The sequence below is a fragment of the Thalassophryne amazonica genome, chromosome 18 (genome assembly GCF_902500255.1).
Source record: "Thalassophryne amazonica chromosome 18, fThaAma1.1, whole genome shotgun sequence".
NCBI classification, from domain to species: Eukaryota; Metazoa; Chordata; class Actinopteri; order Batrachoidiformes; family Batrachoididae; genus Thalassophryne; species Thalassophryne amazonica.
In genome coordinates, this window is record NC_047120.1 from 16,816,774 (window position 1) to 16,843,904 (window position 27,131).

The 27,131-nt window shown below is 42.8% G+C and overlaps 1 protein-coding gene across 3 annotated transcripts in view; it reads right to left on the reverse strand.

Moving 5' to 3' along the window:
- Positions 1-27,131, reverse strand: part of map2k6 (mitogen-activated protein kinase kinase 6) — a 250,419-nt gene that overhangs the window by 66,529 nt on the left and 156,759 nt on the right. For 2 of the 3 annotated variants that reach the window (XM_034193371.1, XM_034193372.1), the window contains exon 2: positions 23,295-23,343. The exons of the other annotated variant lie outside the window; for it this stretch is intronic. The gene's annotated coding sequence lies outside the window, so the exon portion shown is untranslated. The remainder of the gene's footprint in view (positions 1-23,294; positions 23,344-27,131) is intronic. 3 annotated transcript variants of the gene reach the window in all.

Here is a 27,131-nt window from a genome sequence, read left to right on the forward strand (position 1 = left end):
TCTGACAGTTCCCAGAACTACAGTAGTGTTCAGAATAACAGTAGTGCTATGTGACTAAAAAGATTAATCCAGGTTTTGAGTATATTTCTTATTGTTACATTGGAAACAAGGTACCAGTAGATTCAGTAGATTCTCACAAATCCAACAAGACCAAGCATTCATGATATGTACACTCTTAAGGCTATGAAATTGGGCTATTAGTAAAATAATATGTAGAAAAGGGGGTGTTCACAATAATAGTAGTTGGCGCTACAAGCTCAAAACTATTATGTTCAAACAGCTTTTTTAGCAATCCTGTGAATCACTAAACGAGTAGTTTAGTTGTATAACCACAGTTTTTCATGATTTCTTCACATCTGCAAGGCATTAATTTTGTTGGTTTGGAACCAAGATTTTGCTTGTTTACTAGTGTGCTTGGGGTTATTGTCTTGTTGAAACACCCATTTCAAGGGCATGTCCTCTTCAGCAAAAAGCAACATGACCTCTTCAAGTATTTTGACATATCCAAACTGATCCATGATACCTGGTATGCGATATATAGGCCCAACACCATAGTAGGAGAAACATGCCCATATCATGATGCTTGCAGAGTTTGGGGGTCGTCTCACAAACTGTCTGTGGCCCTTGGACCCATAAAGAACAATTTTCCTCTCATCAGTCCACAAAATATTCCTCCATTTCTCTTTAGGCCAGTTGATGTGTTCTTTGGCAAATTTTAACCTCTTCTGCACGCCTTTTATTTAACAGAGGGACTTTGCGGGGGATTCTTGCAAATAAATTAGCTTCACACAGGGGTCTTCTAACTGTCACAGCACTTACAGGTAACTCCAGACTGTCTTTGATCATCTTGGAGCTGATCAATGGGTGAGCCTTTGCCATTCTGGTTATTCTTCTATCCATTTTGATGGTTGTTTTCTGTTTTCTTTCACGCGTCTCTGGTTTTTTTGTCCATTTTAAAGCATTGGTGATCATTGTAGATGAACAGCCTATAATTTTTTTCACCTGCGTATAGGTTTTCACCTCTCCAATCAACTTTTTAATCAAACTACACTGTTCTTCTGAACAATGTCTTGAACATCCCATTTTCCTCAGGCTTTTAAAGAGAAAAGCATGTTCAACAGGTGCAGGGGACACCTGATTCACACCTGTTTGTTCCACAAAATTGATGAATTCACTGACTGAATGCCACACTACTATTAAACTACTAGTAAACAAGCAAAATCTTGGTTCCAAACCAACAAAATTAATGCCTTGCAGATGTGACGAAATCATGAAAAACTGTGGTTGTACAACTAAATACTAGTTTAGTGATTCACAGGATTGCTAAAAAGCAGTTTGAACAAAATAGTTTTGAGTTTGTAGCGTCAACAGCAGATGCTACTATTATTGTGAACACTCCCTTTTTGACTTTTTTTTTACTAATAGCCCAATTTCATAGCCTTAAGAGTGTGCATATCATGAATGCTTGGTCTTGTTGGATTTGTGAGAATCTACTGAATCTACTGGTACCTTGTTTCCCATGTAACAATAACAAATATACTCAAAACCTGGATTAATCTTTTAGTCACATAGCACTACTATTATTCTGAACACTACTGTATCTGTATTCTGTCCTAGAGCATGCATGCCTAATGTGCACGAATTGACAAATAGACCGTCAGTAAATGAAGGCTGAACGATGAGCCAGATGCAGGGAATAAAGTTCAGCCTCCTTTACTGGAGAGCATCTTGTACACAGCTTCCTAATTACTGAATCTGTGAAACTTATCAGAAAATAAAGTTTTGCTTTAGTCTAATTACTCCATTGTCAGTACAAATAATGTAATTCTCATACAAAGACACTGCAAATCATGTAAATAAAGTCAGAATATAAAGTACAAGGTCAAAGGGCTCCTCCTCTGTGACATGTGGAGTCAGGGTGCTGTAGAAAAGCTGGACTGGAGAGTCAGATCGTTTCAGTGAAACAGGCCACAGGCACTGATCTGGCTACCCGCCGGATTCAGTGAAGTGGGCACAGAATGCCATTGCACAGGGTGTGTAAACCGACTGATCTTTTGCACTGTGTTGCTAACATACAAATAAAACCTTCGGGATTCATTGCAGATGTACCCTAGCACCACTTTACTGTCCATATAGAATTCTAGGGCATCTGGCACTCTTGCACAATCAGGTCTGCTTGGGCAAAAGCAAGGACAGCTACACACCTACACACAGTTCACATATGGGGACAGTATGGTTTGGCTGAAGGGCTAATTTGGTCTTGCCCATGATGAAGCCTACATGATATGTAGCATCACTGTCTGTAACCTTCAGATACACTCCAGCTGCTATAGCCTGTATAGATGCATCGGCAAACACATGGATCTCTTTCCTCACTGCTTTTGTGAGAAAGGTTACTGTGTATGCTCGTGATGTTTCATACTGTGTGAGATCTCGTAGCGAGTCTCTCCGAGCATTCCATTCAGCCTCTGTTTCAGGGAAGGGAGGAGCATCCCAGTCTACTGAGGGGGTCGAACAGGCTGTTGAATGTGGCTGCAGCACCTCTGTGGGTGAATGGATCATCAGAGCTGGTAACACAGAATGTGAATGTATCATTCTGAGGGTTGCAGCTCAGTCCTAGGCTCAGTCCTCAGTCCATCATGCACCATGCAGGAAGGGACACGCTGCAGGTTCAAGAGACTGTGCGATGAAAGCTGCAGCTCTCCTCCCAGACAGCTCTTTAACTCCAAAACATGTGCGTAGACTATAAGGAGACTCTGTGCTCTTGAGGCAGACGATGTCGAAAAACTCTGAACTGGCAAGTGACCGGTTAGTCTGGTCATCAGTTACTGCATAAAGTTTCACAGCTTTGTCTGGTTTGCTTTTGTGATAGACCTGGGGAGGTGATGGTCTAGTGATTAAGCGTTGGGCTTGAAACCAAAAGATCCTCGGTTCAAATTCCAGCCTGACCAGAAAATTACTAAGGGCCCTTGGGCAAGGTCCTTAATCCCCTAGTTGCTCCCGGTGTGTAGTGAGCACCTTGTATGGCAGCACCCTTACATCAGGGTGAATGTGAGCCATTATTTGTAAAGTGCTTTGAGCATCTGATGCAGATGGAAAAGCGCTATATAAATCCAGTACATTTACCTTTTACCTCAATGAGGCAGATTTTGGAGCAGGACCGAGAACTCAATTAATCGCCACAAACCTCAGAGGATTTGTTGTGAACTGCAGGAGAGGCATTCTCTTCTTCCTCCCTGCCGTGCTCTGCACTAGTGGCATAACAGTGCATGGGGGTGGCCCAGGATGGAGGGCTATGACGTGTGCGTCACTGTTACATTCAGAACACTGCACTGGCGCTTTACAGTCTTTTGCTAGGTACCTGTATGAAGAACAGCATCTGAAACAGAAGTTATTTTCCTTATTTTCCTTTGCATTCCTGAATGCTTTTAGCTCCAAAGCCTGTACAGAGTCAGAGAGGATGAGGTTTTTTGTGAATGGAACATTGCTTGTCAATGTCTGGCTTGCTGTTTGAAATGTTGTCGGGTATGTCTGGTGTGTGTGCATGTGAGATCTCAGTCTTGTTGGCAGATGCAAGGTTTTTAGTCTGTCCCTGTCTTTTCACAGGGCAGTCTGGCTTTGCAGCATTGCCAGCACATATGTTCAAAGTGAAGCTGGGGTTATTATGTGTGTCTACTTCCAGGCCCAGTAGTTTTCAGGGTGATCGTCGAATATGCTTGCCTGAACTGCCCACTCCCCCCACTTTTAGCGTTCAATGGTGCAAGCTGTTCATCTGCTGCTTTGTGCAGCAGCTCCAAGTTGAAAAAACAGTTGTCGTCTCTCAAAGCATGTTGACAGTTGATCAGTTTTTACGCTTTTTTTTTTTTCTTTAAAACTCTGTGCCGCTCTCTGAGGGTTGCAGCTCAGTCCTAGCCTAGCACATAGGCTCAAAGTGAAGTTGGGGTTATTATGTGTGTCTATTTCCAGGCCCAGTAGTTTTCAGGGTGATCATCGAACATGCTTGCCTGAACTGCCCACTTCCCCCACTTTTAGCATTCGATGCTGCAAGCTGTTCATCTGTTATTTTGTGGAGCAGCTCCAAGTTGAAAAACAGTTGTCGTTTCTCAAAGCACGTTAACAGTTGAACAGTTTTTACACTTTTTTCTTTAAAACTCTGTGCCACTCTCTGAGTGTCCTTGCTAAAAACAGTTGAAGACTTGTGACATGTTAACAACAACCAGGTCGAACCCTGGCCGAATGTTGTGATCGAGCCAGCCTTCTTCACACCAGCGGCCGAATGAGGGCAAAAGGCGGGTGAATGGCCATTCGACCCACACTCGGCCAGAGTCAAGGTGCCACCCACAAACTTCCGACAGCAGTCACGGGTCACTTAGAAAATGCGGGTCCATTTGCACGGCCAGCACGAATGTAGTGCCCAGAACACCACTGTTGAGGTGCGGTCAAGGTGGCAACAGCTCAAAGGGTGGTCAGTGTGTCGTGTCCCCCCCCCGAGCACCAGGAATTGCATCCGAGTGCGTCATTCCCCCCCAAAGCACCACAAATGATGTGTGAGTGTGTCATGTCCCCCCCATCCAACATTGTTGTATACAATACAGTTACGCATTTGTCAGGGGACTGTGGTTGACAGTAATCACATGATGGGTTGGATGTCATTTGAAATCTAGCAGGGAGGGAGCTGACCACAGCCCAGGGTCAGTGACTGTGTTCTTGTGGCTCTTTGTGCAGCTCCACATCTCAACACAAAGCTGGTGAACACATATTGTCACATGTGGTCCAAGCACCCATGTACAAGGCATGTGGTGCACGCGTGTGTGCAAACGATGGCGACACGGGGAAAAATGAAAAAACAAACAAAATCACCATTGGATCGCCCCCAGCCATGTCTTTGCGCACACAGCGATGACCATGCAGCCAGGCTGGGTCATCTGAAATTATCTGTGTGATCTTTATGTTCAGCAAGCTGGTGAGGCTAATGTTACGTCCATCACATAAGTTATAGTCCACATGACCCGGTGTCCTTCGGTGCACCAAATGGCCAGAGTCAGCTGGACGTGCGGACTGTCTGTGTGGCCGTACGCTTTCACCTCCGTGTGGCTGGCTGATGCGTACATGATGTGAGCGCATGAACGCCTCACATCCGTGTGGCACAGAGTTGCTCCACACAGGTGGCTGGCAGCAGCCGTGAACTTCAGTGGCCTGACCTCCGGTCACTGCATGCGCAAGGGAGAGGGGGATGTCTTTATTTCACCTCATTCACGGAATTTCATTAATTCCTTGTTTACTTCCATGGGTATGGTTCATGAACAAAAAGGAACAGAAGGACAAGAATTCTTGTATTCGCCACTCTTTGTAAGAGGAATTAAATATTTTAATAGATAAAAGAAATCAATTTGTTTCCTCAATTCCAACATAGAGGCCTCAAGTTATCAAGCATCAAATAAACATCATTACCAGTAACATGATTGTCATACATTTAAACGGTACATTCATTGTTCTTATAATGTTCTATAGTCTCATGAGTTTGTCCTTAAAAATTTTCTTCGAGTTATGTACATTTTTACATCATTTAATTGCTTCTGCTGCTGTGAGAGTGCAATGTAGCATCACACCTCTCATTGTGGTCACACTGTGTTCGTGCGCATGGTCGTGCACAAAACCGATCATGCACAAAACCGGTGCCGTAGGATCGGCACAGCTGTCCTACATGGGTGTCCGACCGTCTGTCCCTCCCGACTGCGGCTGGAATTTTTTGGGTTTGGCCAGTTGGCCTGTTTCGGCCTGATTCGCCCCAACTTCATGGTATGTGTGAAGGGGCCTTTACTTTACGTTACTGTTAAAAGTGCACTTCCAATAAAGTAAGTATTGGCAAAACTGGTTACCATTTTCATGTTGAGGTGGCAGGGGGTTGTTGTCGACAGCTGAAGATGTAAATAATCAAGTAAGTAGTAATTTAACTTACTTTTAAAATTGAGAAATCAGTAAAGTAACAAAGTTACTTTTTCAAGGAGTAATCAGTAACCACTAACTGGATTACTGTTTCATTGCATATACCTGCTTGGTCCGTGGTGCATGATGGGTGCACTGCTTTCTTAGGAGGGGGAGAGGGCAGCTGGTTTGCAGTGCTTTGCCCATGAGCTGGTTGTTCAGGAGGACAGAGATGCGGCTGCATGTCTGGATGCTCATCGTTGTGTGGCTGGGGCGCGACTTTGGTAGGAGGGGGAGAGTTGGGCTGACATGCGCTGGTTTGAGATGGGTTATGATGAAGAGGGGGACATGAGTGCACATCGGTCTGGTGTGCAGTGTGTGTCAGAGACTGGTGAAATAGGAGGGGGATAAAATGGCTGGGCCTGATCGGGAGGGAGCTGGCTATGGTGTGGGACAGAGATAGTCAACATGGTCACTGGTTCGCTTTTGAGCAGTTTCATGAGGCAATGCCACCTCTCCTTTCAGCTAATTGTAACTCTGCTAACTCCATCATTTCAGCATCTGCTGTGACTGCTGTAACTTCTTTTTCATGCTGTAGTAGGGTTGGATATCGAGAACCGGTTCTTTTGGGTATCGTTAAGAAATGATTCGATCCACCAATATCAATAGCCTTTTTGCTTAATGATTCCCTTATCTGTCCTTCTGAGAGGCCATTGTTTTTGAGGGTGTTTGTCAGGAAAATGATCATTTGCAGCAGCTCTGTAATCAACTGCTTCTGCAGCACGACTAAAACCCACTAAAACCCTAAAGAGCATATGTCTGTGAGTAATATTTACCTTTTTATGTTAAATCGACCTGTTATGGTCTTCTGAAACAGTCAATAGATATATTTTCTAACTTAAAAATGGGACTGATGCTAACGCGTTAGCATATCAAAGGCGTTTTCAATGTTAAAGTAGCATTAGTTGTTCACATCTCAGCACGTTTGTGTGCATTTGTTTTCTGTATAATAATTAATGACTCAGCGTTTGTTGTCATAAAAGAGTCAAATGTATTAAAAATTTTAATATTTTTTAAATGTATTTTTATTTATACAAGGTCTATTAGAAAAGAAACCGACCGTTTTATTTTTTAAAAAAACTATATGGATTTGATTCATATGTTTTTACGTCAGCCAACCTTGAACCTTTGTGCGCATGCGTGAGTTTTTCCACGCCTGTCGGTGATGTCATTTGCCTGTGAGCACGCCTTGTGGAAGGAGTGGTCCAGCCCCCTCGTCTGATTTTCATTGTCTGAGAAGTTGCTGAGAGACTGGCGCTGTGCTTCATCAAAATTTTTTCAAAAACTGTGAGGCACATCCGAGTGGACACCATTCGAGAAATTTAACTGGTTTTCGGTGAAAATTTTAATGGCTGATGAGAGATTTTGGAGTGTTTCTCTCGGTTTAAGAACTTCCCACAGAGCGGGATGTTGCGCAGCGCTCCGAACCGCTGTCGTCATCCTGTTTCAAGCTGAAAACCTCCAAATTTAAGCCTCTGTTGCCCTAGGACGTCGTGAGAGAACAGAGAACTTTCAGAAGAGGTTGGAATCAGCAGTTTATCCAGACATTCCACTGTTAAAGGAGATTTTTTTAATGAAAGACGTGCGGACGGATTAGCGCGTCGGCTCGCAGCCGGCTCGGAGTGCCCGCCACAGGAAAAACACCTCCGTGTTGATAACCATTTGTAAAATCCAGGCGGCTTTTGGTGGCTTTCAGTTGAGTGAGTATCTGAGAAATTGTTTAACAGCAGGGCATGTTCCAACTTGTCCTTAAGGCTTCCAACGGAGGTGTTTTTCCTGTGGTGGGCGCGCCGCGCCGGCTGTGAGCTGACGCGCCAATCCGTCCACACATATCTTTCATTAAAAAAATCTCCTTTAACAGTGGAATGTCCGGATAACCTGCTGATTCCAACCTCTTCTGAAAGTTCTCTGTTCTCTCACGACGTCCTGGGTCAACAGAGGCTTAAATTTGGAGGTTTTCAGCTTGAAACAGGATGATGACGTCACCTCTGAGCGCTGTGCGACGTCCCGCTCCGTGGGAAGTCCTTAAACCAATAGAAACACTCCAAAATCTCTCATCAGCCGTTAAAATTTTCACCGAAAACCAGCTGAATTTCTCGAATGGTGTCCACTCGGATGTGCCTCACAGTTTTTGAAAACCTTTTGATGAAGCACAGCGCCAGTCTCTCAGCAACTTCTCAGACAAAGGAATTCCGACGAGGGGGCTGGACCACTCCTTCCACAAGGCGTGCTCACAGGCGAATGACGTCACCGACAGGCGTGAAAAAACTCTTGCATGCTCACGAAGGTTCAAGCTTGGCTGATGCAATCACACGTGATTCAAATCCATATGGTTTTTGAAAAAAATAAAAAGGTTGGATACTTTTCTCACAGACCTCATATATTAATAATAATAGCAACAACAGCAATAATAGTAATAATAACTCTTCAGAAGCGGCAAGTCCACTTCTTAACCCCACTCAAAGCCATTAAAATATGTCAATCGTGAGTCACTTTTGTGTGGATTAAAGTCATTAACTGGGACTCTTGTCTTGTTGCAGTCAAGAAACGAGAATCATCCTTCGTTCTGTTTGCACAGCTCTAAACGCTGCGCGGCTCTCTGCAGAGACAGAGTCCAGTCGGAATTAATAACTTCAAAATGAATTGGCACTTTAAATAAAATGACACCTCTTTCCAAATGCTGTCATACAGACAAGAAACTACAATCCACTAAAACATTTTTTTCCCCCCAAAATGAGACGTCCTGCATTCTTTATGAATTACATCCTGACGTGCAGCACAGCCAGCTGCAAGAGCTCAGCTCAGATGTATGGAGAGACATTTGTGCCAATAATGTCTGAAAGGAAATACTTTTGACAAAAACAACAGAGACTGTTTATTTTTATTCATGTCCACAGATCAAGGATCCACCATGTTGAGTTTATTTATGTCCAGAGTTTAAGGATCCAGTGACCAATTTCATATTTATTTATTTTAAGACTCACTAAAATATTGATGGGCAGCACGGTGGCTTAGTGGTTAGCACTGTTGATTCACAGCGAGAAGGTCATGGATTCAATTCCCGCCTGTGACCTTTCTGTGTGGAGTTTGCATGTTCTCCCCATGTTTGTGTGGGTTTCCTCCGGGTGCTCCGGTTTCCTCCCACATCCAGAGACATGCGGGTTTGGTGGATTGGAATCTTTAAATTGTCCGTAGGTGTGCGAGTAGGTGTGAATGTGTTTGTTTGTCTGTTTGTGGCCCTGCTCCAGCCCCCCATGACCCTTGATTGGACTAAGCGATTGAAGATGTGTGTGTGTGTGTGTGTGTAAAATGTTGATGACATAGAAAACCTGTAAAGCCTACTTGTAGTACACAGAAAATTCACAGGAGGTATCGATAAGGGAATCGATAAGGAATCAGATCGATAAGTGGAATCGATAGATAAAATCTTATCAATACCCATCCCTATGCTATAGTGAGCACAGCTGTTTCTAATGTTACCTCTGTCTGTCGTTACGAGTGTGGTGCGCGCTTTTGCAGCTTCTGCCTTTTGCGCGTGCTCTAGCTGCTTCCGTGCTCACAGAGGTCTTTCTTGAACTTGATGGATAAGACTTACCTAGTTTCCAGCTGACTAGAAGAGTTGGGGGGGGGTTTGGGGTGTCTCACCTCTGTATTCTCTTCCATCGTGGATTTATCGCAAAAGGATACAATGAAGACTGGAGAGATGAGGAATAGCTGTCTTCCTTTACAGCGTCTGCTGTACGAGGGTAGGCTGAAAAGTTCTAAGGCTCACTATGATGCAGTTAATGCATTAACTGTTTCATAGTGAGCCTTAGAACTTTTCAGCCTACCCTCGTACGTAGCCCGCCGTGTTGCTGCTTTTTCACTATTCTGTCCTCCAGCGTGTGTGCCTATTGTGCACGAGTTGACAGATAGTTAAACAGTCAGTAACTGCAGGTTGAACGATGAGCCAGACGCGGCGAATAAAGTTCGGTCTCCGTTACTCCAGAGCGTCGTGGACACAGCTTCCTAATTACTGAATCTGTGAAACTAATCAGAAAATAAAGTTTTGTTTTAGTCTAATCACTTCCACTAGTACAAATAATGCCATTCTCATACAGAGACACTGAAAATCATGTAAATAAAGTCGGAATATAAAGTAGTAATTTGCAGAGTGAGACTGGTAATTAAATTGGTAATGGGGTTGGTTAAGTTAGATCTTACTCGTGTGAAGCGCCTTGAGTTAGCTTCATAAATGAAATCAATGGATTTAAATAGACTAGTAAGACTGGTAAAACAACCTAGATAACCTGCCAACACAGTAAAGATATTGGGATGAGCTGCTTATGATACACAGCATCGCAAACTGCAACAAAAACACACAATACACGGAAACACTGAATCATTAAACTCTGCTTAACTACTTTACTTACGAGCAAGAAGGTGTTAAACAAGCAGATGATTGAAGAATGCAAAGATGAGGCATTAAAATGCTCTCCAGCGTATCTCATCAACTAAGTGTGCAGCTTTGTTAGAAATGGCCAGCGTGTGTCACTATAAACACAGATCAACTTACTTACATCATGACAATCTGTTTCACCTCTGCTGCATCAGGGAACATTCATCAGTGTTGTGGTTTTGGTTATGTTGCATAGATAAGGTTACGGTCACCGTGAACCAACAAGGGTACGCTAATCTTCAGAGTGTACAGATTTGATGTTCAGTCAAAATAAACTATTTGCATCAAAATGTGAGGACCTGTTTGTGATACTGTGTTGGTATATAGTGGTTGCCATTTCTAAAACCTCTGTCTGGTGGCCACCAAGGCCACTGTTGCCTGGTTTGAAGGACATGTCGCGTGTTATTTAACGTGCTGTTGAACAACACAACACCATTGTAAGTCTATCTGTGCACATGTGGTTGCGATTAGTGGTCATTGACAAACTTTACTGCTAATTAAACCTCTTGCTTAGAGAGTCAGCAGGTGCATTTCCAGAAAATGTTTTACTCATTTCTCGGTGGGGGACATCAGTCTGAGAGAACGCAGAAACAGCACAACAGCGAACACATGGAGTGAAACAAACTTTACAACATCAGATCATGAACGACTGACCAGTCATATGAAAGTGATGAGTCAGCATTCATTCAGATCAGCGGATCTGCAAGAAGATACTTGGAAAAAGTGTTGTGAAAGTGTAGTGACACGGACCCACAACAGGGGGCGTAAATGAACGGACAATGAAAGAGTCGAATACGAACACTTTACTGTTGTGAATGAGCACAACACAGAGGAATGTGAAATTTTACAGACAGTCAATCACAAGGGTGACGTTTGGGCAGGCTCGAGGATAGAAGACGTCTGTCCTGAGATGAACCGGAACCACACGATTTCCTCCGCCACCGAACCTGGAGAATACTGGAGCCGCCAAGTCCCGAGTCCCCAGGTGGCCACCGTCTTCAAAGGTCGGATCTGGTACTGCTGGCAGGGAGCAGAGACAATAAGATATGGGTGTGTGCACACCCAGTAACAACAACGGTGGGAATTCCACCTCCACCTCTAACACACACTCGTGCAGCTCCTGTCTACCCACTTATATGGTAGAGGTGTGAAGCGAAGCCGTCGCTGATCACACCAAACGCCGGTCTCACAGATAAGGAACACCACAGGAAAGCGGCTGCAAAAAAGTGTTCAGACCGACACACAGTTTACTTTAAGGCTGAGAATAGTACCTGAACGGTTCGATGATATCTCGGCAATGAGGTGGAGATGATGTCCGGGTTTTATGGAGTGAGATGATGAAGCATGAATGGGTGACAGCTGTCAAGAGATAATGAGTGACAGCTGTCACCCCTGGCTGTGTCTGTGGCGGCAGCGCCCTCTCGTGCCTGAAGCCCGCACTTCAGGCAGGGCGCCCTCTGGTGGTGGGCCAGCAGTACCTCCTCTTCTGGCGGCAACAAAAAGTTGGGAATATGCTATTTTCAGGAGCTTTAAGACTTCCAACCGGCTCGCAGATGTGCACAAGTGTCGGACATGCCGCCCGGTTCAGTGGTCGGAACAAAAAGTAGACTCTTTTCATTTTTTAGAGACTCTGTTGGATTTCCGATCCAGATGTGTGCTCAGTCCGCTCTCTGTACTGGAGGACGACCCTGTTTTAATCCTGTAATAACTGCTGCCAGGAATGCAGACGTGAAACTATGACGCTCTTTTAACCCAGCTGTTTGAATGTGTAGCTGAAACTCCCACCATGCCGCTGTTTTTCACAGGCTGCCTGGACATCCCTGAATTTTGTACATTGAAAAAAGTCAGGAATATGTTCCTTGCAGGCAGGGGTGCCGAAAAGTGGAGAATATGGAGAAGGATTTTCGGGGCCCATGATTGACAGGGGCCCCTAATACAATTATAATACTGACAAAATAATATGGGGTGTGGCCCAGTCAGATTTCTTTTCATGGGGCCCAAAAGCCCTGGTGGCACCCCTGATTTCAGGAAAAATGGACTTTCTACCAGCTCATGGATGTGCACGGGTGTCGCTTGCGATGTCCAGTTCAGTGTTCCATACAGACAGAAACATGACACACTTCACTCCCAATGCTTTTTAATTTTTCTAACTGTGAATGCATCAAAATTAACACAGCTATCATTTTAAAATCAAGCCATCATGACACGACATCACACTGCTGCGTTCTGTCTACATTCTATTCACTCTGCACAAACAGGTGTTTGCTCAGAGGGACATAAACCCTGTCGAAAACACTCGGATAAACAAGTAGTAACGAGTAGTTTGTTCTCAGCAGTCTGTTAATTTTGACTGGGGCAAAAATTAATACAAGTATATCATCACATGACCTCTAATAGAAAAATATCCGAGCTGTCGTCAATTCTGTGTAACGTGTCCTTTAAATAAAAACAAGTAAATCCTGTATCAGCCCAGAGAGCCACTGGTGCCGCTGCTTATCTCCAGATTCTGTAGCGTGAAGCAAATGAGAGTCTATGACACACACACACACACACACACACACACACACACACACACACACACACACACACACACACACACACACACACGTGTTGGACCAATACATGTTACCTCCCCAGCCAAGGACGCCTCCCATTCACAGCTGAGTGAACTGAGACAACGCAAACGTAGTTTGTCCAAGGATTCAAGTGGGATTCGAACCCAGGTCTACACACTGGCAAACCAGCTCCTTATCCATGAGCTTCTGTTTATGTTTAAAATGACCAAATTTGTTTTGGTTTAAATTTTACTCTATAAATGTTCAAATGTAAAACAATCCCCTCAAGTCTAGTCATTGTCCGTGACAGTTTTTGTTCTGAAACGCTGAACACAAACATTCACCATTTCAAAACAAACACCGCGCCGTGGGGCTGAACGCTGTGATCTGAGTGCAACATGAAGTATTTGAGTGATTTTGTTTAGGACTGTTGTTTTAGAGCTGCGCCTCTGGAAGACAGAAGTGTGCGACCCCATATATGGAAACAAGCCGAGGAAAATATGAAGTGCAATAAAAAAAAAACCTCATGAATTTGATTTATGGTGACACAATTAACAAGGCTCCTGTAATACTGCAGGACCATTAAATTTAAGGATCGCAAGATTTTTGCCGACTGAAAAAGAAAAGTAAAAACACAAGATGGCCAGATTAATGGCAGGAAACAAAAGAAAAAATGGCTGATGTTTATTAACTGAAAATCAGATCTGTGACACATGAGGGGCTTTTTCCCCTCAACTTTCTAAAGACTGCCCATTTGGGCAAAATGCAATTTGCATTTTAATGGCACAGGAAAGAAGATGACTAAAAAGGTAAGCTGCAAGATATGATAACACTTGATTGTTAAAATTAGTCTTGGCTAATTTCATTTTGTGATATACTCAGTACATGACTGAATGATTAGAAATTAAACTGGTTTATTGGATGGGTGATGGTTGGAGAATTTCTTTTCCCACTTCTAAAAGGGTTGTGATAGAAAAAGCTTAAGAACAATAACTTTGCCAGAAATACGCATGAAAAAGTCTAATTGAGAAACAATTTTAGTTTGAACCATCTGTGTTCACTTAGGCCCAATAATATTCCATATGTAAATACAATCTTTTTTTAATTAACCTAATAAACCAAAAACAAAAGAAAAAATATGAAACAATATAAACCCAAAACAGAAAAAATGGGATAGAATGGAAAATGGAAAAAAGTAATCATCAGTGATTCTTATGTTTGGTTTGTACTCTGTGTAATCAAGCAGAAGTCAAAGTAAATGTATTTCATATTTTGTGTGGTCAACTTCATTTCATTTGTTAATGTACATCCTTTCCTAAGCTGACCCAGTGGTCTCCAATATCTCAGACGGCACTGCATCCAGACAGTCATTTATCATGAGCTGATATACCCACATGGGCAAGGCACAACTTTGGGAAACCTTTGTCAAGCAAAAGAATATGGAGTTACATTCACAAATGCCACTTAAATTTTTAAAGTGCAGAACAAAACCTTATGTTATGCTGTGTTTACACATAACGACGGCAAGTCACGAATGCCACTAAGTACACATTCTTGGCCGCTGATCACGAATATGATGATTCAGGACAGAGGCATCAGGTGTCTTCAGGAACTGCTGCAACCTGTTACCACACGTTACGATTAATGGCACGTGTTGCTGGAGAATTATCAGGAACTATTACGCATGGTCAAGGATAATGTTCCACATTGTTGCGCGCTATCGCGTGTAACAGCACATCTTTACGTTCTGTCACATTGTGGATGAGGCGAATTTTCTCCACACACACACCCATATTCATCCTACTGTCAGTTGCTGAACAATTCAGATCGCTCCAGTTTGCTCCTCAAAATCCACAGCAGAAGAACTTTGTGACTGCATGCTTAGTTGGGCTCTGTGCCATGGAGTGGTGCAGAGAGGAGGAGGAGACTGAGAGAGTCAGATGTGTGGCTTCACGCGGCTCTTGTCTCACTCGTATTTCCCAAACATCAGGCACAGCAGCAGGTGGAACACCTGCAGGAGTGCACCGAGGAGCACTGGAACGATACTTTTAGCCGACTTGGCATCACTGTCCTCCTTCGGCATATTGTAGCAATGAAGCTGAATTTGGGATGCAGCAGGGTTTAATTGTGTGCACATCAGAGAAGAATGCTGTCACGCTCGATTAAGGATCACCACTAATCAAGACGGATCAACATGCTCAGTTGCGACCTCCACGACATGAGGCGAAATGAGGGTGGTGCGTGACATTCGTGGAAGATTTTTTGACAGCAAAAACATGCAAATATCACGCACCAACACACATTATTAAGAAACCTATTCAGATGCATTAAGTCACGTTAAGAATGTCAGGAATATGCCAAGAATGATGCAAATTTGACATTCGTAACACATCCTGCCTATGTGTAAACGCACCATTAACCTTATACAGAAGCAACATCGACTTCTCTGAACTCTAAGACATATGGGTTGGACATTGTCATAGGTGTGATTGACAGGAAAATATACAGCACACCTACCATAACGCAGTGACTCCCCACACACAGTGACATCACTTAAATACATTTAATGAAATACAGTGCACAGTGCAAACAGTGCAAAACAGTGCGCACTGAATTGAAAATTAGTGCCTTTGTTTCTTGGCAGCAAGCTTCTTCAATGCCTGCAGCCGCTGCTTTTGTAAAACCTTTTTGGCATTGAAAGCTACTGCCACTAATGAATCTTTGGCTGCCTTCTTTCTGGCTGGACTGGAAGCCTTAAGTTCAGGCCTTTCATTGGTTCTCTGCCTTGTACCTCCAGCTTGAGAGTTTGACATTCCTTAGGGCCCCATACATAACATGATTAAAGAAGACTGGTGCACAAAGGAGGAATCGCATGTCACTCACGAAAAATCAGAGCCGCCTTGAATGCCTCATACAGCTGTCGCCACAACCATCCGCGCACAGCACATGCACTCTACATTCACGTGCTACTCGCGCCTGTAACTCATTCCAACGGTGGGCAAAATGAGGCTGCATTCTCAGCTGATCGTGTTCACAGCTTTTACACAACATGTCATACACAGGTCGGACATGCTGCATGAAATCATTACCCATGTTGCACTGTGGCCAAATGACGTGATCGAGGCAGCCTTCATACCAGCCCTGCGAGTGCCCATTCAACCCCTTCTCAGCAGGTGTCGGCAGGTGCCACGCATGAACATCCAACACCACTCATGGGAATTTAGAAAAAGCGGGGCTATTCACGCAGCTGGCACGGCAGTAGAGTGCAGGCGACCACATTCGAGGTGCACTGTACAAATGGCCCCACAATGTCTAAGTGCCCCACGAGTGTGCCGTTACCAAGCAACACATATGTCATGCAACTGTGGTGTGCAAGTGTGCTCCTTCCCCTGCAACACATGCGGGGTGCGAGTGTGTTGCGCCTCCCCCACCTCCATGAACCGACACTGGGATGGGCTCACATGCTCTCATGACATGCTGATAATTATGTACAGACAAGATCACATGGGGACCGGCCAGCCACGTCTGAGCGCACACAGCTCGGCAAGGCGCCTCTCAGCTGATCGCCGGCCAGCAACTCACTGATAGCTGGAAATGACAGCTCAGTGCACACAACGTGTTACATTAAAACACAGAGGACACAGCCAGGACAAGTATATACATAAATACTATAATAACTACATACATAATTACATAACAAATACATAAATAAATAATCACAGAACAAAGAAACAGAGAGTGACACTTTGTTCTGTATGCTGATCGAAAAGGTGGACGTGTCACTGCGAGCAGCAGCTGTTGGGATCTGTGGACCTGCAAGTCACAGCTGGAGAACATGTAGCACCTTACAACACTCCACCGTGAGGCGCGTGCATGGGAGTACCATCCTCACGTGCAAATACATAAAACACATATCGTGGTTGCAACGGGCAGCCGTGAACACGCCAGCGCGCACAACATCAGGCAGCTGCCCCATGTGAAAAGCTCCATGCGATCATGTGAACAGATCAGACTGTCACGTCCACCACGTGAGTTATGGGCCATATGACACAGTGTCCTTTGGCGCACTGCTTGCTGGACACCTGGAAACGCAGCGCCGGCTGATGTGTCCACATTATGAGCGCACAGCTTCATTCATGTCCTTCCATCAGCGTGTTTACGTGCATGACCATGGCTCATGTGGAACAGGAGGACGACCTGTACTGTCTGCTCTTCATAACAGGAATTAATTATTAGAGACTGCAGCAGTTTTTTTTTTCTTTTTCTTTTTACAGTGACAACAGATTCATGACCAGTAAAATGACTGTTACATTTAAACAGCACATTCATTGTTCCTATGATGTTCTGAATCTGTGCTTCACATTACTGTGGGCTTCCATATATTTCTTGATTTACAAGGTCTGTTAGAAAAGTAACGGACCTTTTCATTTTTTGCAAAAACCTGATGGATTTGAATCACGTGTGTTTGCATGAGCAAACCTTGAACGTTCGTGCGCATGCGTGAACTTTTTCATGCCTGTCGATTGCATCATTTTCTGGTAAGCAGCCTTTGTGTGAGGACATGTGCAGTGCTCTCGGCGGATTTTCATTTCAAGGAAAATGACGGAACGACTGGAGCAGCGCTGCATCAAATTTTGCCAGAAACTGGGAGACAGCCAGGTGGAAACCATTCAGAAGATTTAGACAGCTTTCGGTGACTTTTCAGTCGTGTGACTATCCGAGAAATTGTGGAAGAGGTGGGCATGTCACAGCATGTCCTGTGAGACTTCAACACGGAGGCGCTTTTGCTCCGCCGTCAGCAGCAGCATGAATTTCACAGCCACTCTTTCATGGCCAATCTTCTGTCACAGTGGAAGGTACGGAAAAAGTGCTGATGTCCACCTCTTCCGCAATTTCTCGGACAGTCACACGACGGTCCCACATCACCACAGCGTTCACTTTGGAAATGATCTGGTCATTTCAGCATGTTGATGGCCGACCGGAGCGTGGCTCACTCTCCACCATTGTGAAGACGTCTGTAAACCGGTTGTACCGCTCCTTAATCTGTGTGATGCCCAAAGCATCATCACCGAAAGTCGTATGAATCATCCGAACGGTTTCCACCTGGCTGTCGCCCAGTTTGTGGCAAAATTTGATGCGGCGCTGCTCCAGTCATTCCGTCTTTTTCCTTGAAATGAAAATCCGGCGAGAGCACAACACACGTCCTCACACAAACTGCTTACCAGAAAATGATGCAATCGACAGGCGTGAAAAAGTTCACGCATGCGCACGAAGGTTCAAGGGTGGCTCATGCAAGCACACGTGATTCAAATCCATCAGGTTTTTGCAAAAAATATAAAGGTCCGATACTTTTCTTTTTTTTTCAGACCTCGTATGTACATATGTTCAGCATCTTTACCTTCTGGCAAATTGTAGCTTAACTTTCAGGTCTCGTTTTTAAGCAAATCCTCCTTATTATAGTGCTTTTTTCCATCTGCATTAGACGCTAAAAATGCTTGACATCTCAGCATCTTGAGTGCTCCGATGAGTGACTGGCCAACGACTCCTCTGCAGCCGACCTCATGGGGTTGCATCCAGTCCTCCATCCCCTGCTTCGGCATTCGCTTGCCAACTCCTCATACTTGGCCCGCTTCCTCTCAAAGGCCTCCTCCATCCGGTCTTTCCAGGGAACAGTCAACTCCAGCAGGACCACTTGCCTTGTTGTTTCTGACACCAGGACCATGTCCGGCCTGAGTGTGGTCACTGCAATGTTTTCCGGGAATTTAAGCTGTCTCCCGAGGTCAACCTTCAGCTGCCAGTCCCGTGCTGTTGCCAGCAGCCCTCCTGTGGTCTTAGGCTCTGCCGTGGCTTCTCCCGAGCCTTTACAAAGGTGATGGAATACCCTGCTGGTTGCTGTTGCCTGCTGCTAGAGATCTCTGTGCTGATGACCTCTGCAATAACCTTCAGCACCTGGTCATGTCACCAACGGTAGCATCCATCTCCCAGTGCTCTTGGGCAACAGCTCAAGATGTGCTCCAGCGATCCTCCTCCCTGGCACACAGAGCGGGCACCTCATATCAGCCAATGAAAAAAAACACAGGTTGCCCAGGTTGTACACATGATAACCCAAGCAGCATTGTTGATGGATTTCAATCATTAAGTAAGTAAGTCCCATCGGCTGCTCCCTTGTTTGTACTCAGGGTCACCACAGTGTGGATCTGCATATTGAATTGGTTTTACGCCGGATGCCCCTCCTGGCATAACTCCAATTACATGGAGAAATGTGGCACGGGTGGGGTTTGAAACCGGAACTTTCTGCATGATTCCAGTAAATTTGATCCTGCTTGAGGCTTGGGTGCAGTGTATGTAGAAGTCCCAGCAGGTCAAAAGACAAGATAATGCCATTTTCTGAAATAGCTTTGAGGAAAGTATGACTATGTAGAAGAATCGATGAACTATTCTTTCATTCCCCTGTGCTCCATGGTTGAAGGTACTAATACAGGTAGAAATCAAGTCCCAAAGAAAAAATATCATGGAAAAATTATGGAACCTCAGATGATTGTATATAACAACTGATGGCCATTACTGAGTGCTGTGTTTACTTTGCTGGGGTAAGGAAATCATGCAGATTTAAGAAACAGTCGTTTTAAAAAGGCATTTTTTTAAATAAATAACTATTTTTATTTATTCATTATAAAAACAGCAAAATTAGTTATGAAAGCATAAAGGTTTTTGGCACCGTCACACCCCCTGGTCTTTGCTGACCCTTGGAATGTGATCTCAGAAGTCACTTTCCCAAACTTATATGATGCTGACCACATAGTGTGTCAAAATCACAGGCTCCTCCTCAGGATACCTGGCAGCACGCCCTACATCGGCAGCGCAGTGGCTTAGTCGTTAGCACAGTTGCCTCACAGCAAGAAGATCATGGTTCGATTCCACTTTGTCCTTTCAGTGTGGAGTTTGCATGTTCTCCCTGTGTTTGCATGGGTTTCCTCCGGGGTGCTCCGGCTTCCCCCCACATCCAAAGACACGCAGGTTAGGTGGACTGGAATCTTTAGAATTGTCTGGTCTCCCTTGCAAAGAGATCTTGATCTCAATGGGACTAACCTGGTAAAAATTAATCTCCAGTTTATTTGGAGCCTTTTCTTGTTTTCCTCAGTGCTCACATTAATCATTTCCCACTTCCCTTCTTACACCTGCTTCCTCTTAACAAGCTGCTTAATTAATTCTTGCTCACACACAATTATACATGCAAAGAAGAGCAAATTGTTTTGAAATGTTCACTTTGTGACACAATATGAAACTTAATTAAGCTTTTGTCAGCAGAGTTTGTTGCTATTTTTATTCTATTTTTTGAAGGATAAAAATGAATTAGCTTTATTTAGCTTTTTTTTTTGTAATTCATTAGATTGACCCTCACTCTCACTCTCATCTTCAACCGCTAGTCCAATTAAGGGTTTGCGGGGGGCTGGAACCTGTCCCAGCAGTCATTGAGCGTGAGGCGGGGTACACCCTGGACAGGACGCCAGTCTGTCACAGGGCCACAAACAGACAAACACCATCACACCCGCACGCACACCTACGGACAATTTAAAGTTTCCAATCCACCTCACCTGCACGTCTTTGGATGTGAGAGGAAGCCGGAGCACCCGGAGAGAACCCACGCAAACACGAGGAGAACACGCAAATTCCACATAGATAGGCCACAGGTGGGAATCAAACCCGTGACCTTCTCACTGTGATGCAACAGTGCTAACCACTAATCCACCATGCTGCCCTCATTGATTGACCACACTGCAAAAATACTATTTGTTTGTGAGCATTTAAGATCATCAATAAGTTCACGGACAGCTGCCGCTGTGATGTTAAGCTGCGTTTACACATAACGACGGCAAGTCACAAATGCCATGAAGTACACATTCTTGGCCGCTGATAACGAATGTGATGATTCGGGGCAGAGGCGTCAGGTGTCCTAAGGAACTGCTGCAACCTGTACCACAAGTTACGATTAATGGCACTTGTTGCTGGAGAATTATCAGGAACTATTACGCACAGTCAAGAATAATGTTCTGCATTGTCGAGAGCTATCGCACGTAACAGCGCAGTCTGTCACGTTGTGAATGAGGCAAATTGTCTCCACACACACCTCTATTCATCCTAACCGTCAGTTGCTGAACAATTCAGATCACTCCAGTATGCTCCTCAAAATCCACAGCAGAAGAACTTTGTGACTGCATGCTTATTTGCGCTCTGTGCCACAGAGTGGCGCAGCAAGGAGGAGGAGACGAAGAGAGGTAGATGTGTGGCTGCACACGGCTCTCGTCTCGCTCATTTTCCAAAACATCAGGCACATGCAGCAGGTGGAACACCTGCAGGAGCGTGCTGAGGAGCACTGGAACAAAACTTTTAGCTGGCCTGGCATCACTGTCCTTCTTTGGCATACTGCAGCAATGAAACTGAATGCGGTGCAACAGGGTTTAATTGTGTGTACATCAGAGAAGAACACTGTCACGCTCTATTAAGGATCACCACTAATCAAGACGGACTGACATGCTCAGTTGCAACCCCCACGAGGCGAAATGAGGGTGGTGCGTAACACTCGTGGAAGATTTTTTTGACAGCCAAAAACATGCTCCACGAAAATCACGAATATCACGCACCAACATGCACTATTAAGAAACCTATTCAGATGTTTTAAGTCACGTTAAGAATGTCAGGAATGTGCCAAGAATGACGCAAATATGACATTCGTAACGCGTTTTTCCTATGTGTAAATGCAGCATTACAGACACAGTTCAATGAAAAGGTTTTTTTTCCTATATAAATGGTCAAACCAGAATTGACTAATTGAGAACATTTCTGAGGGAAGAGCAACAACTTACTTACTGATAAATCATCAATGGAGAAAATTTATGGCTGCTAAATCTTGAGAAAAATGTTTTTAAAAAGGCTATGGAAAGAGTTCCACATGTGGACGAGCTTCACACCGTGTGCACAACTCTGAGAACGCTATAAAATGTTTTCTAAGTACAAGATTTGATTTTTTTTTTTTCACTTCTAAATATGACTTTTTAGGACACGATATTGCTTTCTGATGGGTAAAAGGTAACTGTAGGGAAAAATAGAGACATTTTTATACCCAGTCCACTGTCTTCTTGCAATGACAATGTTTTGCTCATGAATATGAACAAAAGTGAAGCACAAGAGGCAAAGGAAGCAAAGTCCCATTGAAATAGTGAAATAAAAGTGAAAAATAAGGTCAATTGGGAATGAATGGTACATTTTGGAAAGTCATACTGACGCACAGTCCATTTCAGCCAACTTTTAAGGAATTTTGGAAACGCCAAATTTCAAAACAAAAATCTTTTAAAAAAACGAAAATCCAAATATATTTCGCTGAATATATGGGAAAGGGGCATGGAAGATACAGATTACTGAAGAGCTAGTTCCAGAAAGTGCAGTTATCATTTTCCCTGCTCAGAACTGTACGTATAAACACACTCTGTGATACAAAAGTGACAAAATGCTCAAATCATGACTGAACAACATCAACCGTGCTCTCTACGGAGGCTGACCATGTGCAGGCTTCTGTCATTGGCTGATGAGTGCAATATTTACTCTGCTGGTAGCACAATGCATTATGGGGCATTTTCTGCCTTGTCTGTTCATTATTTTAGTTGGATTTTTCTAATTAACTGCAGGAATTCACAATCCAACAAGCAGATTTAGATTCCGAGTGTCAAATCTATCAGGAGAAGTGCAGCCATCTCTGACAGTGAAAAGAAAAATCTACTGATTTGATGGAGTTTCTGCTGCAGAGGTAATAACGGTTCTTTAAGGATTGCATTTTTGTTTGTGGGTCAATTCAATTCACTGCTTAATTATAAGCTTCTACACTTTTGAATTAAAGTAAGATATCCATCAACTCAAAGTATAGTTTCTTTACACATAAGGAAGAAGTAAAGAACAACTAGCCATATCAATGGTCAAAGAATAAATTCTAACCTCCAACGGTATTACAAAGGTAACCACGTATGTCCAGATCCACAAATGAGTTCAATAAATGAGCAAGATGAAAATTACCTTTTTGTGAATTTAATTTTCGTTTTGTGAATTGTTTGTAATGTCTGTCTGTAGCATGGCCAAGCAGAGGGTCACCCCTTTGAGTCTGTCTGCTTGAGGTTTCTTCCTCAGAGGGAGTTTTTCCTTACCACTGTCACCTGTGCACTTGCTCTGGGGGTTGGTAAGGTTAGACCTTACTGTGTGAAGCGCCTTGAAGCAACTTTGTGTGATTTGGCGCTATATAAATGAAAATAAATTGACTTTGACATTACCTTCTCTCCGATCGTTACACAAGCCTTCGAATCCAAATCTCTGGGAGGCCTGTGAGAAAACAGAAATAATCAGACAGGTGACACATGCTATTAAGACAATGACATTACACACAATCTAATTTGCCTTCTACATTTAAACCATCCTGATTACACATTCCAACCACTAAGAGGATGAGAAGCCACAGTCTACCACTGGGCACCAACCCCAGACAGTGTCTTGGTCAATGGTGAGCAGAAACCAGAGTACCCACATCAACCCACAAAGGAACAGGATACTGTGGGAAGGAACCCATAGTAGAGGACCCAGCTGAGACATGTACGCACATCATTTAGGAGAAGATAACTCAATTGTTCTCGACTAATGTGACCCCAATAAACAACTTGGGATATGTGCCAAAATCTCTATCTGGGATGAACAGCCTGAAAATGACCACGCCTTTTAAAAAAAAAAAAATGACCAACGCCCTTTTTCGTCCCAAGTGTTACTTCAAATACAGCTGTATTTCCTAAAGTGCAGCCGCTATAGATTTTCCAAGGTATTCAAAATGTTCAGAATGACCAGTAAATGTTTGAGACGGTCATAGAAAGGTGTAAAAATTTCTATTTTGATATTTTAAGAGAAAATGGCTAAAATAAGTAGGTCAACTTATTACAGTACAACAGGTATCAATACGTTCACTTGGGTGGGGTAAACTCTGAATTTTTGAGGTGCATTTGTGGGGTGCCCCTGGACTCAGCCCTTGGGCCATTGGTGTTTTTTTATATATTAACGACATATGTCTAGTTTCCAAGTTTGTGTGTTGTATTTTAGTTGCTGATGGCACGACTGTTTTGTAGTGGAGTCATTTGGGACATGTTCTGGACACGATGGAGAGAGAAATACAGACGTTCAAGGAATGGTTTGATTCTAGCAAACTGTCGCTTCACTTTGGCAAAACAAAGTGTATTGTATTTGGTAATAAGCCCAGGAATTTATGTAGAAATTTATGAGTACACAATGTTGAAATTTAACTCATAAATTAAACTAAATTTCTAGGGGTCTTTATTAATGTTAATTTAAGTTGGAAAACACATAAATGTTAAATCTAAAATGTCAAGATCATTGCTATTTTGTATAAAGCACAAGACTTCCTCCTCCAACATTCATTAGTTACCTTATATCATTCATTACTCGCTCCATATCTGACCTAATGTATTGAAAATTGGGGAACCACCTACAAAACTAATATAAATCCTATATTTCTACTTCAAAAGAAAGCTATAAGAATTATTTATAAGAAACCATATTGTGAGCCAACAAATCCATTGTTTGTCCGTTTGCATATTTTGAAATTTTGGGATTTGATTGATTATATCATAATACAAATTATGTTCAATTACAAAATAAACTTTGACCACAACATGACCAGGACCTATTTAAACTCCACTTATAATCTACGAGGAACATTGTTATTTCAGAAATTAAAGAATCAAACTACCATAAAAGTCGTTGTGTTTCTGTTGAAGGTGTTAACACTTGGAATAACTGCCCGGATAACATAAAACCACTTTGTACTTTGGTTGGTTTTAAAAGGCTCCACAGAAACTATTTGATTGCTCGCTATAGAATGTTAAATTAGGTTTATTGATTTTGTCTTGTTTTTGGTGCACTGCTGCTTGCACGTTTGTGTTTTTGAAATTGTAGTTCAGGGATCAATTTACACTTGTATTAGGTATATGTATAATTTATATACATATGTACAGTTTTTATTTTTGGTTAAATGGGTAGGCATTTATAAGCTTTTGCTTCTGCCTACACCCTTTCAGGCGCATGTGTGCACAGTGAGGATTATTTTCTCTCGTTCTTTGTATGTTTTATTGTTTTGGATCTGTGTGTGCTGAATAAATTCATTCATTCAGTACATGGAAAGAAAACTAATTTTATTTTCAGTCATACTGTTATCAAAGGAATACTGATTTAAAGTGGAAAAATATAAATCAAAATTGTTTCTTTAGCAGACAGCCGTATCTAGAGATCTTAAATGTTTTAAAGATTATCAGGGAAGTTTCCCAACAGCCATAATACAACTTCTAACATTACTTATAACATTACTGTTTCTTTTCAAACATGTAAGCACAACAAAATCCAGATATGAAGATTATCAGGGTTTCTGCAGCAATAACCTCCCTTGCATTGGCAGTACTTGCAGCAACAGATCCCAGCTACCCAAAAATACAGCTGTATTTGAAGTAATACTCAAGATGAAAAAAGGCGTGGTCATTTTCAGGCTGTTTGTCCCAGACAGAGATTTTGGCACATATCCTAAGTTGTTCATTGGGGTCATATTAGACTCGAACCGTTGAGTTATCCTCTCCAAAATGATGTGCAAACATGTCTCAGCTAGGTCCTAGACTACCAGGACCTTCTTGTTGGGGGTCAGATTGCAATGATGAATCAACTTTGGTAATCAAGCAGTCACTGAGTCGGGTATATAAGTATTTGGATAGTGAACAATTTTATAATTTTGCATCTTCAAAGTGCTTCATGCTTGAAGTGTAAACTTTCAGCTTTAATTCAACAAATTTAACCAAAACACCGTATTAACCATTTAGGACTCAAGCTATTTTTATACAGTCCTCATTTTCTGAGTCCATAAGTAACTGGACGGTTGACTGAAAGCAGTTTCATGCCCAGATGTAAAAGGTCTGGAACTGATTATTGTTGAATTTGTAATAATTCACATGCAATGAATGAGACCATAATTAGTTGTGGGAAAAGCAACAATCTGGTTCATTTGTAAAAGAAGGAATGCAGACCCAAAGCACAGGAAAACAGGCCACAACAACTGAAGCACATGATGTCCAAATATTTGTTTGTGGTGAATGTTGAAGTTATGACTTTCAGGTTCGAATTGGATGAAGAACCAGTGCTTTGCAGAACCTCGCCAAGGTCAGAGGCAGCTAGCCGCGATGCAGCATTACCATTGGTAATAGAAATGAAAGCTGGCCAAAGATAAAAGGTCACTCTGTCTCGTTTAAATGTGATTTGGTGTCACTAACAGCGTTATACTGAATTTGCACTCAAGATGACGCAGAAATCCCAAGTTGGAAACTTCTGAAAACTGGGTTCACTTAATGAACTCGGAAAACAATATGGATGCATGCAGTAAATATATTCAAGCTTTGTTATCTTTACAATGAACACATAAATCAGTTGTTTTGGGGAATTTTGTTTTACTACCTTAGTCAACCTAAAAATATTTGATTTAGGTTTTTTTTTGCACTACCTATTAAATTATAGTTCAAAATACTTGTCAAATGTATACGCACACAACTTATGGTTATCTTACTGTATTTTTGTGTATGTGTCTGTTGCACATATTTTTTATTGGTGTCAAAAATTGTGTCTGCCGTGATATGACACGACTGTCAGGCTGTCCGGCATATTTGCAATAATTCCTCGAGTCGACTGGAAAACTCTCTCAATAATACTCAGGTCAGTACAACACCTCCGATTCCCAACATTAATAATAACTTCCTTTGTAGCACTGTCAGGAAAAAAAATGTCGTTCTTCCGGCAGGAAAACCACTCGGCAAAACCCTTTTTATTTTTGATTTTTTTTTGCAGCAGTTCAGTGGACTCCCAGTCTCTTGGCTCCACAGGTGCTGGGCTCAGTGGGCTCAGGACAGCAACACGACGCACAAACTTTATGAACACAATTACACAATGTATGCAATTATTACTTTAAAAGCAATTCTAAATAGCAATAAATCTATATTTCTCAGTACTACAAAATCTTTGCAATTAATCTATGTGTGCAAAAGTTGAGCGTGGGGTGTTATGGATGAAGAAGTAAG